The sequence below is a fragment of the Diabrotica undecimpunctata genome, chromosome 6 (assembly GCF_040954645.1).
Source record: "Diabrotica undecimpunctata isolate CICGRU chromosome 6, icDiaUnde3, whole genome shotgun sequence".
NCBI lineage: Eukaryota > Metazoa > Arthropoda > Insecta > Coleoptera > Chrysomelidae > Diabrotica > Diabrotica undecimpunctata.
The window spans coordinates 144,819,716-144,837,750 of NC_092808.1; the positions used below are offsets into that span (position 1 = coordinate 144,819,716).

The 18,035-nt window shown below is 34.2% G+C and overlaps 1 protein-coding gene across 2 annotated transcripts in view; it reads right to left on the reverse strand.

Moving 5' to 3' along the window:
- The window catches only part of Hers (Histone gene-specific Epigenetic Repressor in late S phase), a 239,432-nt gene that overhangs the window by 120,523 nt on the left and 100,874 nt on the right, over nt 1–18,035 (reverse strand). The window lies entirely within an intron of this gene.

Consider the following 18,035-nt stretch of genomic DNA (forward strand, 5'->3'; position numbering starts at 1 on the left):
ATTGGGATGCAATATGAGCGTCAAACTTTATTTTCTGCATTCCCACGTTGACTAGTTTCCCGAAAATCTTAAAGCTGTCAGCGAGGAGCAGGGAGAGAGGTTCCCTCAAGATATAAAGGAGATGGGGAGACGTTACCAATGAAGATGGGATATAAGAATGATGGCTGATTACTGCTGGATCTTGAAAAAAGACTCTATCACAAAAATCCATAAAAAGAAGTCTACAAAACGCAGTTTTTATGGAAAAAGAGAACGGCTACCAAGTATAACGTAGGTTATACTAAATTCTTTTTTAAGAAGTCAGTATAACCAATCAATCACTCAACTTTGGAGTAGAATTTTGTGTTAAATACAGTTTCAATAAATATTTTCCCAGTATTTTTGGCAGTTTCTATGAAAAATTTCAAACACACTTTTCTTGAAAACCTGACGTGCTGGAAAAAACTAAGCACAGATTCGTGAACATGAAAAAAAAATGTAGGCCCGTGAAATCTACCCTGGAGTCCCCCAAAGTAGTGTTCTAAGTCCTATATTATATTGGATATTTACGCACAACATACCAGCAAATGAAAATGTAACGACAACATTCGCAGACGGCACTGCTATGTTAGTCACAGATAATAATCCTGCAATAGCTACCTAATCTCTTCCAAGCCATATTAGGGGCATTGAAAAGTGGACAAAGAGATGACGCTTAAAAGATTATCCTTTCTAATCACAACATATCTATACAAAATGTCGTAAAATATCGCCTATTATAGAAATAAATAATAAAGCAATTCCACAAGCTGAAAGCGTTAAATACCTGACATGGAGAACTCATAGGAAAAAGCGCTAACAGTTGAACTTAAAATTTCGTAAACATTATTGGATACGAGGCAGAACATCGAAGTTGTCTATTCGTAACAGACTGTTCGTATACAATACAATACAATACAAAAAACCGGTCTGGACCTATTAGATCAAGATGTGGGCTACAGCAGCAAAATCCAACTTATCAATAATGGAAATATTTCAATCCAAAGTGTTACGGTCTATAACAGACGACCCATGGTTAATACCTACTATCAGTGAAGGGATAGTTCAGTACAGTGCTCGGTACCTAAAACATCTAGAAAAGTATCCAAATGCTCTGGCAATAAACTTGCTTGATAACACTTTACGAACTCAAAAACTAAAACGTAAAAATCCATTGGACCTGATTTATAAAATTTTAGATATAAAATGTATTATTTGTAAATGAAAAGTGTATGTATATAGCATATTATCGGAATGTCATGTTTTTCCATACCAGAAGTCCAGTTATTGGACTGACCTCTCTAAATTCAATTTTTATTTCGGATCCTACAGACGCTTATTATTAGAATGCATGTAACTAATAGATTGCTGAATATATGTTATAAAAAAAACAACCTGAAATGATATACATGAGACAAGATGAACGATGTTAGACATGTACATAACACAGTGATGATCTCTGAGAGCTATAAACGATCAGTTATCGAAATCACGTCCTTCCATCCTTAAAACGTCGACGCTTTTACTCTATTTCTGCTGTCGAATACGCCTCACCAGTATGGGAAGCACCGGCTAGACACTAGTCAGCAAGCCAAATGGAAAGAAGCTGTTCCTCGGCAGCTGAATGTATTCCAGACGAAAGTCTGGTAGCCATCTTCCTTACCCTGTGTGGAAGACTCTCAATAGTCTGCGAGTCGGAATGTCCAAGTGTAAAACCAACATGGAGAAATGGGCTGTTCCCTGTTATAATAGTGTACATGAGGCAACCGAATTGTAACCGAAATATTAAACTATTGGTATATAAAACTAACCTCAAAGAAAAACAAGCGATTCCTTAACAATGAAAATACGTTCAGTTTCTTTCTATGCACTTGAAGATGCGCCAGTGTCGTAGTAAATATGTTTATAATTAAAGAATTAAATTATAATATATATTGGAGATGTCTTTGAGTTTATTATTGATATTTTAAGATGTATCATTTCCAATTTACATATTTAATTGTAATTTGACTCTCTTTCTAAAGTCTGTAGATTTTCAAAATTTAACGAATGATTATTTTCTAAAGAATGTTTAGCTAAGGGCATAATAAATAGTGTTTTAAAAAGAGAAAATTATTTTTTAATTTGTGACACATATAGGAGTAGAAATAGGTAGTAAAAAACATATGACATGAGCCCGAAAACTAGTAATGCTAATGTCTACATATTTTTAACATTACTAATTGGCATTTTACACATATTCTCTCCTATTTGCAATTATACGAGACAACAACTATACATGCTAGCTAATTTCAGAACGAAATCGAAGCGCCTGCACAGCAATTATAATACATAGCTATAGCTCCTAATGAGCTGTTTTTTAATATCTAAACTTGTTTTGTTTTTAAAAACAAAACCATTTTATTAATTATGATTGTGAAAATGCTCAAAATTGTGTTAGATTTGTATGGTTTTCTTTATTTTGGAGTATTTATTTGCTATACATTAATTAGATGCTCTTCTGTGCATTGGTCTCATACTTATTTTCAAAATAAACAAAGTTTGTGCTTTTCTATCTAATTAAGAGATAGATCAGGGCGGATCTGTTTTAAGGTGGAATGTGATAGCAGGATCGGATTTAGGCAAAAAAGTGGTGTGATAACTTCAGTAATAATCATTGACCTATCCTCCCTCTCAAAAAAATCAAATTTTATAAAAATTATTAAACACATCGTTTTTTTCTACATTATATGATTTTTGAGGGCCTGCGTAGCGCAAGCGGTAGGATGCTTGCCTCGCATGCCGGTGGTCCGGAGTTCGAATCCTACCGCCGGCAAGAAGAACTAGACATTTTTAAAAATGTCTATAGGCCCCAGGTTGACTCAGCCTGAATAAAATGAGTACCTTGGGTAAAACCAGGGGTAATAATAGGCGGTTGAAGCGTAGCACTGGCCATGTTACCTTCCTTGTATACCGTAGGCCTTAGATATAGCAGACTACCCTGCTATACTCCCAAAGCCGCGAGCGGTAAAAAACGGGAGACTATTATTATTATATGATTTTTGTCTAAGATTGGTCGTTTTCACCCCTAAAAAATAAAAAGCAACCAACGGCACAAGTCTAATTTTGAAGTGGAGGGTAAGTAGTTATGACCTAAATCTAAATTTCCATGCAAATTAGTGGAACAAAGGTATTCAATGGCATTAATTTAATTATAACTAATCTAGGGAGTGAGATTTAGGGGTAAAGCTGTGATAAAATCTTAAGTTATATTGTTTAATGTTGATTGGCATTCATTCTTTTCATTAAAAGATGATTTTTTTCTAATAGAGGTAGTTTTCATCCCTAAAAAATAAAAAGCAACCTACGGCACAAGTTCAAAGACAAAAAAAAAGAGGGGAAAACAAGCCTTTCTTATTCAATGTTTTTCAACCACTTAGATTGCACTTAGGACCTTCATAACTCGCCTAGAAATTCTTTATAATCTAATAAAATAGTCCAACAAATTAGAATCGATTTGATAGATTTCGCATACTTAATAATTTTGCAATCTAATTTTTTTTTTAATTGAAATTCTTTAAAATTATGTAAAACAAAAACTAGACCATATAGACGTTTGCCAATTTTTTTAATTATGAAGAAACACTCCGCCTATCGTACTTTACGGAATTGAAATTGGATTATTTAAGCGGACTTAGGCATGTTTTAAAATTATAAACAATGTATAAACAAATAAAATATCTCGGTAACTATTAGTTTAAATTAAATTCAGAGAACGACGTAGGAAAATGCTCGGCAAGACGCTTCTTTTAAAAGAAAAAACAGTTTAATTACAAGCAGTGGTTCCTGAGATACAATCGGTCAAAGTTGACCGGCATTTGCGACGAAGCTATAAACAATGGATGATAATCTTTGAACAATTACCTTTTTCTTTCGAAGCTCGTTCTCGATAAAAATTTTCATATCTTCAAGATATTTATAACATACAGTATAATAAAAACGATCGCTACTGCGCGTAAAAAATACAAAAAAAACTAGGTTGAAGAAAATTGAATTTCAAAGTTCAAAATCTTTATATCTATAAAAATGTATTTTCGCGGCTTCCAATGGAGCAATTTTTTTCTTTTTTTTTAATCCGATGTACTCAAATAGAGACATCTAAAAAACGCATTACCAAATCACAAAGATGCTTTAGTTGAGGTGTCTCATCGAGGACATTTCTTCCTAATTCGGCCATGTATAATTCGGAGAAAGACTGATAAAACTGATGTCTGTAAACACCGCATGGTCGAGATCTTTTTTCAGCAGCAGTACAAATTTACGCGTTAGTCAATCGCTAGGTATCACACCAGTTTTATAGACTTTATTGTAGAGTTTAACCATAATCGGAATGTTGTCTTGATCTAGTCTTTTGAGAGGTTCAACAAGAATATTTTCCAGACCATGTGCCTGTTTGCATTTAGCTGTATTTATCCTACTTCTGAGGGTGTGATTTATGAACGTCCTTCTAACTGCCTAGTTCTATACGATCTGTACTGGGATCTTTTCTTATTAGACCATCAGCATATCTAATAGTATTGATTACTTTTCTGCTTAATTTATTAAACACAGCACTAAAATTAACAACCAAAGTAATAACAAATAAACTGAATGAAATTATAACACTAGCAGAAGAACAACAAGGTTTTAGGTTGAGAAGATCATGCACCGACGCTATATTTATAATGAGGCAAGTGCAAGAGAAATCATTAGAATACAACAAACCGGCATGTCTATGTTTCGTGGACCTCAAGAAGGCATTTGACCGGGTCAAATTAAAATCCACTTACTGTACGCAAGAGAGATACCTCTAGGAATATTCAAAACGATAGAAAATATCTACCAAAACAACACAATAAAAGTAAAAGTAGAAAAAGAACTAACCGACCCTGTTGAAGCTGGCAATGGGATAAGACAGGGAGATTCCCTGAGTCCTCTATTGTTCAACCTGGTTATGGATGAAATAATAAAAAAAAAAGAACTAAAAAAGGATACCAAATGGGAGAAAAACAACTTAAAATAATCTGATATGCAGACGACGTAATCCTACTCTCTCAAAGTGAAGATGATTTACAACGTATGCTGCACCAATTTAATATAACCGCAAGAGAATTTAACATGTTAATTTCCCCAAAAAAGACAAAATGCAAACAGCAAATTTACTAAGATGTAAATTGGAGCTGGAAGGTCAGATAATAGAACAAGTGGTGGAGTTTAAATATCTAGGCATCACATTATCTAGCTACGGAAAGCTCGAAACTGAAGTGGAAGATCAAGTGAATAGAGCAAACAGAGCCGCAGGCTGCCTAAATGAAACAATATGGAGAAACAGAAATATCGGGAAAGAAACGAAAGGCAGAATTTACAAACCAGTCATCAGATTAATAATAACATACGCGGCAGAAACAAGACCTGACACAGAGAGGGCAAAAAGGATATTAGAAACAGTAGAGATAAAAATAACATTGATGGTAAGACACTATGGGACAGAGCTAGAAGTACAGATATACGACGTAGATGCAAGGTGGAGAACATCAAGAACTGGGTAAGAAATAGAAGAGTAGAATGGAACGATCACGGAAGAGAGTAGTAAAGACGGCAAGAGACGGTTCCCCAATAGGAAGACGATCAGTAGGAAGACCACGAAAACGATGGAACGACAACTTACTGGAGGCACATTGAAAAACAGACAGAGTCAGGTCTATATAAAAAGAAGAAGAAGAAGACTTTTCTGCTGAGTCTGATAGGGTCCTATCTGCTACTCAAACCTTCTCTGAATATGTTCTTCGAAGTGTATGATAAAAGACTTTGACAACAGTATACAGGCTTGTTGTCTTCTCCTTTTGGTTCCTCTTTATAAGCAATTCTGCTTGTTCATTGTTGTTACTCCATCTTTTGCGCGGTCGTCCGATACTTCTGTCAATTGGTGACTTATCTCTTGTTATTTTGACGACACGGGTCTTCGTAACTCTGCTTATGTGAATATTCCATTTTTTTTTCTATTTAGTGTCCATTCATTTATGCGCTGTACGTTATATTTTCTTCTAATTTCTTCACTTCTCTTTCGACATCTCAACGTATTTACTGTAATTCTTCTCAGTACTCTCATCTCTGCTGTTTCCAGTAGCCTTTGTGTTGTGGCTGTGTCGGGTCTTGTTTCTGTGTCATGTCATTATTGGTCTTACACTGGCTTTATAAATTCTTGACTTCATCTCAGTGTTAATGTGTCTGTTTCGCCATATAGTGTTATTAAGGCATCCTGCCAGTCTATTTGCTTTTTTTACTTAATCTCTCACTTCTTTGTCCATGTCTCCATAGCTGTACAGTGTAATTCCAAGGTATTTTATTTCAATTACTTGTTCAATACTGATGCCATCAATTTGGATTTTACATATGGTTTGTTCTTTGCTGATTACTATTGTTTTAGTTTTCTGAGATGAGATTGTCATATTAAATTCTTTTGCTCTTATGTTAAATCTGTGGACCAGTCTTTGCAGACTATCCTAGTAGCCTTGTTTTAGGACACACGCATAAAGAGATAATTTTTTACTATAGTAAGCATATTTCGCAGTTTCGAAAGCATGCATAACAAGACACAAGCAGGGCGAATAGCTCCAAAAATAAGGTTCAAATCCAAAACCAAGCCAAATCATAGCCAAAATCTTGAAAATTCAAAACCTGATATTTTCCATATATGGCATTTCTTCATACTATAAGTTTGAAATGAAGATCTCAATCCATGAAATTTAGAAGCATCAGATGTACATGGGATATTTCTTCTGGCACCAGATAATTCGTTTATAACTAGACAATAATCAACTTTAAAAAAAATTGCAAGAGATCTTATTGGATCAGAGTGATCCAAAAAATATATAAAAAAAATATTGGTTCGAGCCGAAAAAGCTGATTTTTACAATTTCAAAAAAAAATTATTTAAATACTGGGCTACTTCTTGAACCTTACTCTGGGGTGCCTCACGAAAGTGGTTATGTAAAAATATTTTATGGGAATATTTTTTCGAACGAACGAACGAACTCGAAGCTTTTTGCCTTGTCTATAATCGATCGAATTTTGAAATTACTTTCGAAAAACAATCTACCCTATCTGGATTGTGGTTTAACCTTATTTTTAGAAAAGCATCTACTCGTACTCACTGCTATTCCACAAAATCAAAGCGTATTTATTTCCTCTCGTTAATATGAACATCAAATGTGTTTTTTTAAATTGGACCCTAACACCTACCTTTGGTTATACTGTTACATCAAAATTAAAAGCTACGTGTTGGGAGAACACCGCTGCATCGGTATCGGTTACAAAGTGAGATATTTTAATTTAAATGCTTTATGTTGTTTGTGTTTCAACAGAACAAAATACTGGATTTGTTTTCGAGGCAGGAAATATATAAAAATAGTGGTATAAAGAGATTGGAGTCGTTTATTTTCTGGTACAGGGAAATAAGCAAAAAAGAGATCCTGATCGGGACTGCCACTAATCCAGATATCTGACAATTTTTTAAATTATTATAGGCTTATATAAAGAAAACCTATATGTTTTCCGCATAAACTTCAGTGTAATTTTGTTTAATTATTAACAATTTAGTGTAAAAAATGCCATTTTTTCGATTTTTTGTTTAAGATTAAAAAGCTTAATATTTGATGTCAAATTACAAAACTTTATCTTTTAAAACATAAAAAAAGCTGTAAAAGGGCGATTTTTAAAAGTTGTAAAATTAATTTGTTGCTTCAAAAACTGCAAAATAAGGCAAAAACGTTAATTGTTTAAAACTATTGTAAAAATCAACCTAGGCATTTGTTATTCTGCCTAAAGTTGGGTATTGTGTTCCTTAACAAACTTTCAACCCCCTTCTAGTGCAATGTTTGTACACCTTTTCGTACAAAAACAACGAATCCTTTTCTTTCAAATGCCGAAAATTGCGTTCCTTAATTGTTATAAACAAATTAGCTGTGAATTAAAAAAAACTAACTTTACCCCAAATTATAGTAGAGAAACTTTTTTTAACTTCGTGTAAAATGTCAGCTTTTCAAATATCAAAAAAAGATTTTATCTACGAGCAATAGTATAAAAGATATTCTAAATGTTTATAAATCAAAAATAACCGTAATTTTACAAAAGGAATTTGCGTTGTAAAATTTTTTTTTCAATTTTTTTGATGTATATTGATAGTTTACCTCTTAAACTTTCATTTGGTATCTTCATTATAAACAAATTGGATAGACAATGGGATAAACAAATAAAATAACTTTTAAACTAATTAATGGATGGATCTGAAATTTTGAGGCTTTATTAAAGACCACAATAACCAACTTTGAACGGAATAACAAATGCCTAGGTTAATTTTTACAATAGTTATTAACAAATATCGTTTTTTCCTTATTTTGCAGTTTTTGAAGCAACAAATCAGTTTCAAAACTTTTAAAAATTGCCATTTTACAGCTTTTTTATGTTTTAAATTATAAAGTTTTGTAATTTTACCTCAAATATTAAGCTTTTTAATGATAATCAAAAATCGAAAAAATGGCAAATTGTTAATAATTAAAAAAACGCCGAAATTGATTGTTAATAATAACTAAAAAAAAATGTCAGATATCTAAATTAGCCATAGTCCCGAAAGAAATCTTATATCCCCGGTCTAGGACATGTAACAAAAGAGTAATGAATAGTCTTTATTTAAGGTGAAAGATTTATTTATTATCTCATCAATTAGCAGGGTTTAAGCACGTGACTTTTTCACGGCTGAGTAGTGCCTTATTGGGTACAAATTGATGAAAATGTAGAAATCTCAAAAAAGTGCACTTAGTGGGTTTTACCTCTAATAGGCCGATTAGTAAGTACAATACGAATACGGAGTTATAGTCACTACGCATAAAAACAAAGGATAGAAAGTTTCTTAAATCGTTTAATAGGTTACTTTAAACAATAATATTGTCATTTAATATCAAATTAATGTATTTTATAGTATTGTAAAGCTTTTTGACGTTGGTGGATTGTGCAATGGGTCGAGGTAGTTATCGATGAGAAAATTTGTTCAATCATTATTAGATTTTTTAATTCTGGAAAATCCAATTCGGAAATCGCGAATATGTTGCAATTGTCACGCTATAGTGTAAGAAATATAGTCAAAAGATACCAAACTACAGGTTCGGTAGAAATGTACGAAAAAGTAAAATAACTGAAGCAGATCGAAGGACATTAAGACGCATTATAGTGAAAAATCGACGAGCAAATTATATGGAGTTGAGCGTTTTATGGAGTGACGTTATTGGAAGATACGTTTCTAGATCAACATATCACCGAAAGGCCCAGAAATTAGGATTTGGTAATTACAAAGTAAGTTTTATTGTTGAAAAAATTAGTACGAATTGTTTTTAACAAATTTCATTTTATTTTAGGCTAAGAAAAAGCCACTTTTTACATCACAACAAAAGAAAAATAGACTAAAATTGTCAAAAGAGCATAAAGATTGGACTCAGTCGCAATGGGATTCAATACAATGTAGTGATGTATCCAGATTTGAAGTGTGTGTTGGAGACAGTAGGAGTCGCGTCATTCGCAGGAAAAATGAAGCTTTCCATCCCGACTGTCTGAAGAAAAAACTCAAATTTCCTGCATCTGTCATGATCTGGGGCAGCATGACGTCTAAAGGTGTGGGAAAGTTACATTTAACTATGGAATAGTAAACACGGACAGATATTTGAATATTTTAGAAGAATCTCTTTTACCGATCATGGAACAGCGTTTAATCAGCGGAAGATTTTGTCTTCCAACAGGACGGCGCAGGTTGTTATACTTCAAAAAAAGAGTTTAAAATGGATTGAAGACCAAGCCATACCACTTCTGGAATGGGTTTCTAACAGTCCCGAGTTGTCCCCGTGGCGCGAAATGAAAAAAGCTTTAAGAAAACATCCTGCCAGTTCCGTCAACGAATGGAAAGAAAAATTGCAAAAAATATGGGATTCGTTTACATTAGAATTTTGTCAGAACTTGGTAAAAACTGTGCCTTGAGGAATTGTGAATGTCATTAAAAATAAAGGGGATGTAACTCAGTGGCAAACTTTCACATTTTTTGTTTGTTAATATGTATTACATATTCTATGCGTTTTTAAATTTATTATTCTAACCTAACGTTGGGCCAACTGATATGGAAAGGGGCTCCTATATCTCAATAATCCGGGGCTTATTTTTTTTGTTAACGCGTAAAAAAATTACATTTATGTACACAAAATTATTTAATAATAAATAGCACTTTTTAAGCTTACAAACATTTACAATAACTCCGTAGAATTTAGTTCAAATTAAATAGCAAAAAATATTCGGAAAGCTGGTTAAAAAATTTTTGATTTTGAAAAAAAAAAGAGGTTCTACGTCCTTTGGCAGCCAAAATAGCCCCTTTTTCTTTAATCACTGTTACGTTAATTATTATCATTAACACGTTCGCGACAACGCAGAATTCCGAGATTTTATCTCTCAGCCGTAATTTTTTTTTATATTTTAACTAACAGTCTCTATTATTACTATTATCAATATATTATTTATATGTTTAAAACCATATTTTTCTATCTAAAATCTAGTTTTTGTATGTACCACCCATGGTACACGTCGGCTGTAGTGAACATTCTTCAAGAAAAAACTTGGTGGTATGCTTCGTGTAAAAAAAACTTCGTGTACCACCGGTGGACACAATGTGAAGTCGTGGGTGTCGTAATATTTTGTAAAATACCAGCAAAAAGACATAAATACAATATAAAATTGTACAAACTCTGCACTGTCCTAAAAATATACACAGGTAAAAATGGTTCAAATATACCTGAGAATGATTTTGAACATTCCTACAATATTTGCATGGAATTACTTGAGGGGCTTCTGTATGAAGGAGGGACACTATATATTGATAATTATTATATTAGTGTAAATTTATATAAGAAGCTTCTTCAGTTTAAAACACATGTTTGTGGAACCCTTAGATCTAAAACAAAAAAAAGCCCAAAGATGTATGTCAAAAAAAAATTTAAGAAAGGGCAAATATCTGAAAAACAAAATGATAATGGCATAAGAGTTCCCAAATGGATGGACAAACGTCCTGTATTACTGATTAGTTCAGTTCCCAGCCATATAGTAAACCTCCAACCGACAGGAAAAAAATAGACAAGGTGAATACATTCTAAAACTCCCTGTGATTATTGCATATAGTAATGCAAAGAAAGGTGTAGACTTGTCCAATCAAATGTCTTCATATTATACCCCGATATGTAAGTTACAAAAATATGAGGGTAATGCTAGAAAAACAAGAAGACGCTGTTTTTCATGTTGATAAGAAAATTCAGGATATACAAAGATCAAAAGCAGCTCGAACAAAAACAAAAAGAGTGTGTGCATACTGTGATATATGTGAGGATAGACCAACTATGTCCCTTTCTTGCTTAAATGAAATTCATAAACCCACCTAGTTTTGATTAATGTTCAAATTATTTCTTAAGTTTTGTACAATATCTATGTTATACTTCCATGTTTTAATTTTAATAAACCATTTTTAATGTAGTTTTTTGGCCTTTATTTGCGATCATATAAATTATGATATGCCAAAACAACGACAAACCCATATATTTAAAACTATACTTTAAGTGTGTACGCAATATAAAAAACATATCTATTAACTACAAGGTTTTAGAGAGTACCGTGTACCACCGGTGGACACAAGCGGCTGAACGAAAAGTTAGGCATGTACCACCGGTGGTACACGTCGTCGCGAACGTGTTAAGGGATGAAATTAACCAATATTTTAAGAGAAAAGTCAAAGTTTTTAACAAAACTTTTACCATAAAAAATTATTGAAAATTGTTTAAACAGAGCTGTTGTAAACGAAGAGCTTTTTTCGTTCCGACTAGAGAAAGAGTGAGGGACAGACGCGCTCTTCAAAAAATCCAATACAGTTTCAACATAGAGCGCTAGAAAAAAGTGACATATCTCGGGTTCTACTGGACTAAATTTGCTGTTTCTTTTTTTTAAACTAGGATAAAACCATAAAATAGTAACATTTATCGTATTTTCATTGCAAAATTATCAAAAAAAAAAAAAAACAGCTAATAACTACCGGATATACAAAAAATATAGTTATATTAAATAAATATTATTTATAAATAGTATTAAATTGTTGTTTAGTAGAATGTTTAGCATTCTATAATACTTCATTGTTATTCATTTTAAAGACCTCTAAAATAATTTTTGTTTTAATTGTCAACATGTTTTATAAGATCTTACAAAATCTTACAAATCCAAAAACAGTATAACCTAATCAAAATTCCTTGTTCTTCAATGAATAAATTACAATATAATAATTACAATACATCACACGCTTTGCAAATAAATGACATTATTTCATACTTCGTGAGGATCATTAAACGATCGTTTCAGTATTTATTAAAATGCTTGCGAAAGCATAATTTAACTATATTTAAAAATTTTAAATTAAAGCAACCTTAATTTTGAATTATGCGCCGCATTGTTTACAGCTAAGAGAACTTCTTTTGCGTGCGTGCCTGAACCCAATTTAGTTGAAGGATGTTCAGTTACGAAAAAGACGGCGTAGAACTAAAAAAAAAAACGGAATACTTAACAATATGACAAAGATCTTGTATTGGAAAGGATATCAAACATTTGCTATCCCTGATTTAATAGTTGACAGTTTTGGTATTTATGGTTGAAAGTTTTGATAATTTAACAAAAGAATACGTCTAAACAAAAGCGTTGTCAAGAGAGAATATAAAAAGGTTCGGAATTTTGTGGTTTTCGGTCTAACTCCTACCTTTTTAACTATTTTTAACCACTTATTATGAGTTAAATTATATTTAACAATTGTTTAGAAAGAAGACATCTATTAGGCTCTTGAGTCGGCTTGAAATAGTTCAGAAGTTCTTTTAAACTGTGGTTTTTACAATTGGCAATGCGAGCGGCCTGGTAGTGTTGACATTCTGTAAGGATGTCATCATCATCAACTAGTCTCTAACGTCCACTGCTGAACATAGGCCTCTCGCATGCTTTTCCACTTAGTCCGATTTTGTGCCATCTGAATTTAATTTGTAGTCACTCTTTTTATGTCATCTGTCCATCTCGTTGGGGGTCGACCTCTATTTCTGTTAGCTTGTATTCGGGGTCTCCATTCCAAAATTCTTTTCGTCCACCGGTTATCAACTGATCTTGCTACATGACCTGCCCAGTTCCACTTTAGTGTTGTTATCCTTTCAATAACGTCTGCTACTCCTGATCTTTTGCGTATAGTAGCCTTGGGTATTCTATCACGTAGAGAAATCCCTAACATTATTCTCTCCATTGACCTTTCCGCAACTTGTAGTTTACTCACTGTTGTTCTTGTGAGTGTTAGGGTTTCTGCGTCGTAGGTCATCACTGGCAAAATACACTGATTAAATACTTTTCTTTTTAGACACACTGTAAGGATGTGCTTGACAGCAATAGTAATATCAGTAGAAAGTAAGCCACTTTGGGACACTTTGACCTTTGACGTCACAAGCCCCGTCCACCTTCGTCCCGATCAGGTCTCGAACAGGTCTTGATCAGATCTGAAAGATCTTGACAAACAAACATTAAACATCTTTTTCAACACATTTATTAACGTTTCTCCTATCGGCACTACCAGCCTGGCTGTCCTATGAATGGCGCTATCAGTCATCTCATTTCCTTGGACGCCGATACGAGAAGGCACCCATATTATTGTTATTGTAGTCCCTTAAGGTGCAAGGACCACAGACTGATTAGCTTGATGAGTCATTTACTTAAAATATTTCTTCGCATACTCCACACAAGAATGTTCAGAAAACTAGAAGAGCTGAGCGGCGAGACACAATTTGGTTTCAAGAAGGGACTCGGGACGCGCGAAGCATCATTCTGCTTGAATACCCTGGTACAAAACTGTATGGACCAACGTAAAGATATAGTCATCACATTCCTCGACTACGAAAAAGCTTTTGACACCGTAAAACACGATGAAATAATAAAAATGCTACACAATGCTGATATTGATGAGAAAGATATAAGAGTTATCCAGAATCTCTATTGGAATCAAAAGGCACGTGTGAGGCTGAACAAATCAACAAACACAGAGGAATTCGAAATTTTATGAGGGGTGCGACAGGGGTGTATTTTGTCTCCTATGCTGTTCAACCTCTATGTGGAGAATGTTTTTGCAGAGGCACTTGAAGGCACTGATTGTGGTATAAAGGTCAACGGGTACCCGATAAATAACATTCGTTACGCTGACGACACCGCAATAATCACAGATAACGAACATGATATGCAGTTGATACTAAATAAAATAAACACCACAGGAAAAACATATGGCCTGAAGATAAATGCTGGAAAAACAAAATGCATGACAATAAGAAAGGGCGCATTTTTCAGAGTACACTGCACGTAGATAATGCTCCAATCGAGCAAGTGAAAACATTCAAATACTTGGGAATGATGGTGAATGACCAATGGGATCCTCAACAAGAAATAAAATGCCGTACCGAACAAGCAAGACAAGCTTTTCTTAAATTTAAACCGCTACTTTGTAACCGCAATCTTTCCTTCAATCTCCGTTACAGAATGGTTAAGTGCTATGTATGGTCCATATTGTTATACGGCATGGAGACATGGACGTTGAAAATATCTTCCATTAACAAGTTGGAAGCCTTCGAAATGTGGACCTTGCGAATAATGTTCCGCATACCATGGACAGATAGGGTGAGAAACGAGGAAGTCCTAAGAAAAGCAAATACTGAGAGAGAATTGCTCAGCTTGATCAAGGCACGAAAGATTGGATACCTGGGCCACATCCTGAGAGGGGAAAATACGCAATCCCTCAACTAATTATCCAAGGAAAGATTGAGGGCAAGAGAGGAGTAGGTCGCAAACAAATGTCGTGGCTGCGAAATATAAAGAACTGGACAGGCGTAACTAACACTGGCGAACTTTTGCATGCCGCAAAAGACAGACGTCTGACCTTAAGATAATTCGCCAACGCACTATAGGTGCACGGCACCATAAGAAGAAGAAGTCCCTTAAGTAGTGTGGAGCAGCATTTTCTGCATGAAGTAATGTTAAGTGAAAATATATTCTATCGTGTGAATTGCGAATAAGAAATCAGTGCACAGGGCTACACTTTGATGATTTTCGAAAAGAAATTCGAGAGCTTTTGAAATTCTGAAGAGTTCTCCGGAAAACACGCTACAATCATTGGATATTGGGTATTATCCTAATAATGTATTAACTGTAGTGACAGAACAGCCAGTTCTATCTATATTTTAGGATGCCTCATGCTCTATATACCATCTATTGGTATAATAGAGCACCTTATCATAATGGGATGTTGTCACAATATCGTTGGAAGCTTGTCGAAAAATGATATTTGTTTGTTGCTTATTTAATTTACAGAGGGGTCTGTTGGTACAAGGGTTGTAGGATCTGTGGGATTTAAAGCGTACATCTGGGCGAGTCCTGGTATTGGTGTCATCAGAAAATTAAATACTGGGTTTGTAAGATCCGATGAAATTCTGCTGGGAAAAAAGTGAGTAGGTGTTGCCTTCGAAGGTAAAGTGTGAGTTCCTGAAGTTCACAATAGAGACTTTCAGCGGGGCTGTATCGAAATGCGCCTAAGCATATTCGGACAGCAGTATTGTGAACAGAGATTAAAGACAGTAATAAATGATTGGATGTGGACCAGTAAACTATACAACCATAGCCTGTTTTGGATCGGATTATAGCTCGGTATACTTTGAGTAGAACACTTTCATCGGCACCCTACTGATGATGGAATAATGTTTTTAACAGATTAATTCTGCTTAAAGAGTTGCCATTTATTTCATCGATATGACGACGCCAGGTGAGTTTGTTATTGACAGTTAGTTCTAAGAACTTGTAATGGTCAATTAACTCTAAATTTCCTCCGTTTAGTGTTATTTTGGGCATTTCTGAGCAGTTGTATCTCCTGCTGAATTTAATTATTTTAGATTTATTGGAAGAGTGTCTGAAGTAAGTTCTCTCGGACCATGCAGTAAAGTACTCAGCAGAATTTTGTAATAAAGATGAGGGAGGTTGCAGCTGTGAATTTTCCTTGGCAGTATTATACAATAAGGTCATCTGCGTATAGGACAAATTTAACGAGAGATTTTATATAAGAGCAAATATCATTGATGCCGAGCTAGTAAGAAAAGGATAGAACTCAAAGTAGAGCCTTCCATTTTCCGTCCTTTATTGATGTGCAATCTTTCATTAAATCACAGAAAGCTAACTAACAAAAATGTGTTATTATATAAAGTTATTTTATATACACAAAATAACTCTTATCTACTTTATGATTACTATATAGGACTTTTTATTTTTCCGCGGCATTAGCAATTCTTGATAAAGAGCAATGAATTAATAGCTATCAGTTTTACGTAATACAATTATGTCAAAACATTCACGGGTAATTATTATAATTGATGATTTCTTTATCTAACGAGCAGGTTCTTTCTGACGTACAGAAGGAAAATATTGACGTTTAACATTACAGAAAATAAGTTTGTTCATTTAAATTTTCTTTAAATTTATCCACTTTGAAATCTGACTATCACATATGATAATTTTATATTATAATAGTAGTAGTATTACACTCAGGTGCAAAAAAATCGATCCATGGGTATTATTTACTGAAAAAAAAAAAACGTTTGAAGATATTAGTTTTAAATCAGGTACATATGTAAAAGTATATGTTAGATTAAAATAATTTTTACAGATTATCCCAAAAAATCATTTATTTATAGAGACATACGCCAAAACTCAAAAATACAACAATATTCAAAAATTTCTGAAATTAAGAAAAACATTGATAATAAATCAATATCTAGTGTTTCCCCCTCGGGCCCTTATAACAGCCTGTACACGTCTAGGCATTGAGGTAATTAACCTCTGGATATCAAATTGATCCAATTGGTCCCATATTTCTTGAAGAGCCGCTGTAAGTTCAGCCAAGTTGTTTGGACGGGGTACTCGTACTCGAAGACGTCTTCTCATCATGTCCCATAGATGTTCTATGGGATTGAGATCGGGACTGCAAGCTGGCCAGTTCATACGGACAATTCCCACCTCCTCTATATATTGGTTGACGATTCTAGCACGGTGAGAACGCGCGTTGTCGTCCATAAAAATAAAATTAGGTCAAATGAAAGGAGCAAAAGGTACCACATGCTAATCTAAAATACTTGTTATGTATCTTGCAGCAGTCATAGAACCTCTATCTACAATAACTAAATCAGTATGGGCTTCTGAACTGATACCAGCCCAAACCATAACGGAGCCCCCCCGATAATTTATTCTTTCCGCAATATTACATTAAAAATATCGCTCTCCGTGTCTTCTCCAAACCTTTTCTCGGCCGTCTGGTAACTTTAGACAAAATCTGGGCTCATCTGAGAACAATACATTGCTCCAATCTGCATCACTCCAGTGTTCATGTTCTCTTGCAAAAGCAAGGCGAGCTCTGCGATGTTCTATGGATAGTATTGGAGATAGGGCTGACCTTCTGGATAATAAATTACCTTCTACAAGTCGTCGATGAACTGTCCATCTGCTTACCTCCACATTTCTCACTTCGCTCAGACGATTTGCCAGTTCAACTGAAGTTAGATGCCGATTTCTCAAACATGATGAGACCAGAAATCGATCACCTCATTCGGATGTTACCCTCCTACGACCTGATCCTGGTCTTCTTGTGAAGTTACAGGTATCGCTAAAACGCCGAACTGCTCTTTGAACCGAAGATCGACCCAACATTTCAACACCCAACATTTCAGCTGCCTAATATTGGCTACGACCATCTTGAACTAAAGTCACAGCTCTTGCAACATCTGTCGGAGTTAGAGACATTTAGGAAGGATAATTAAATAAAAATATAACACGTTTTGAGAATAAAATCACCACTAAAAACCACTAGTATGGTTGTTGAA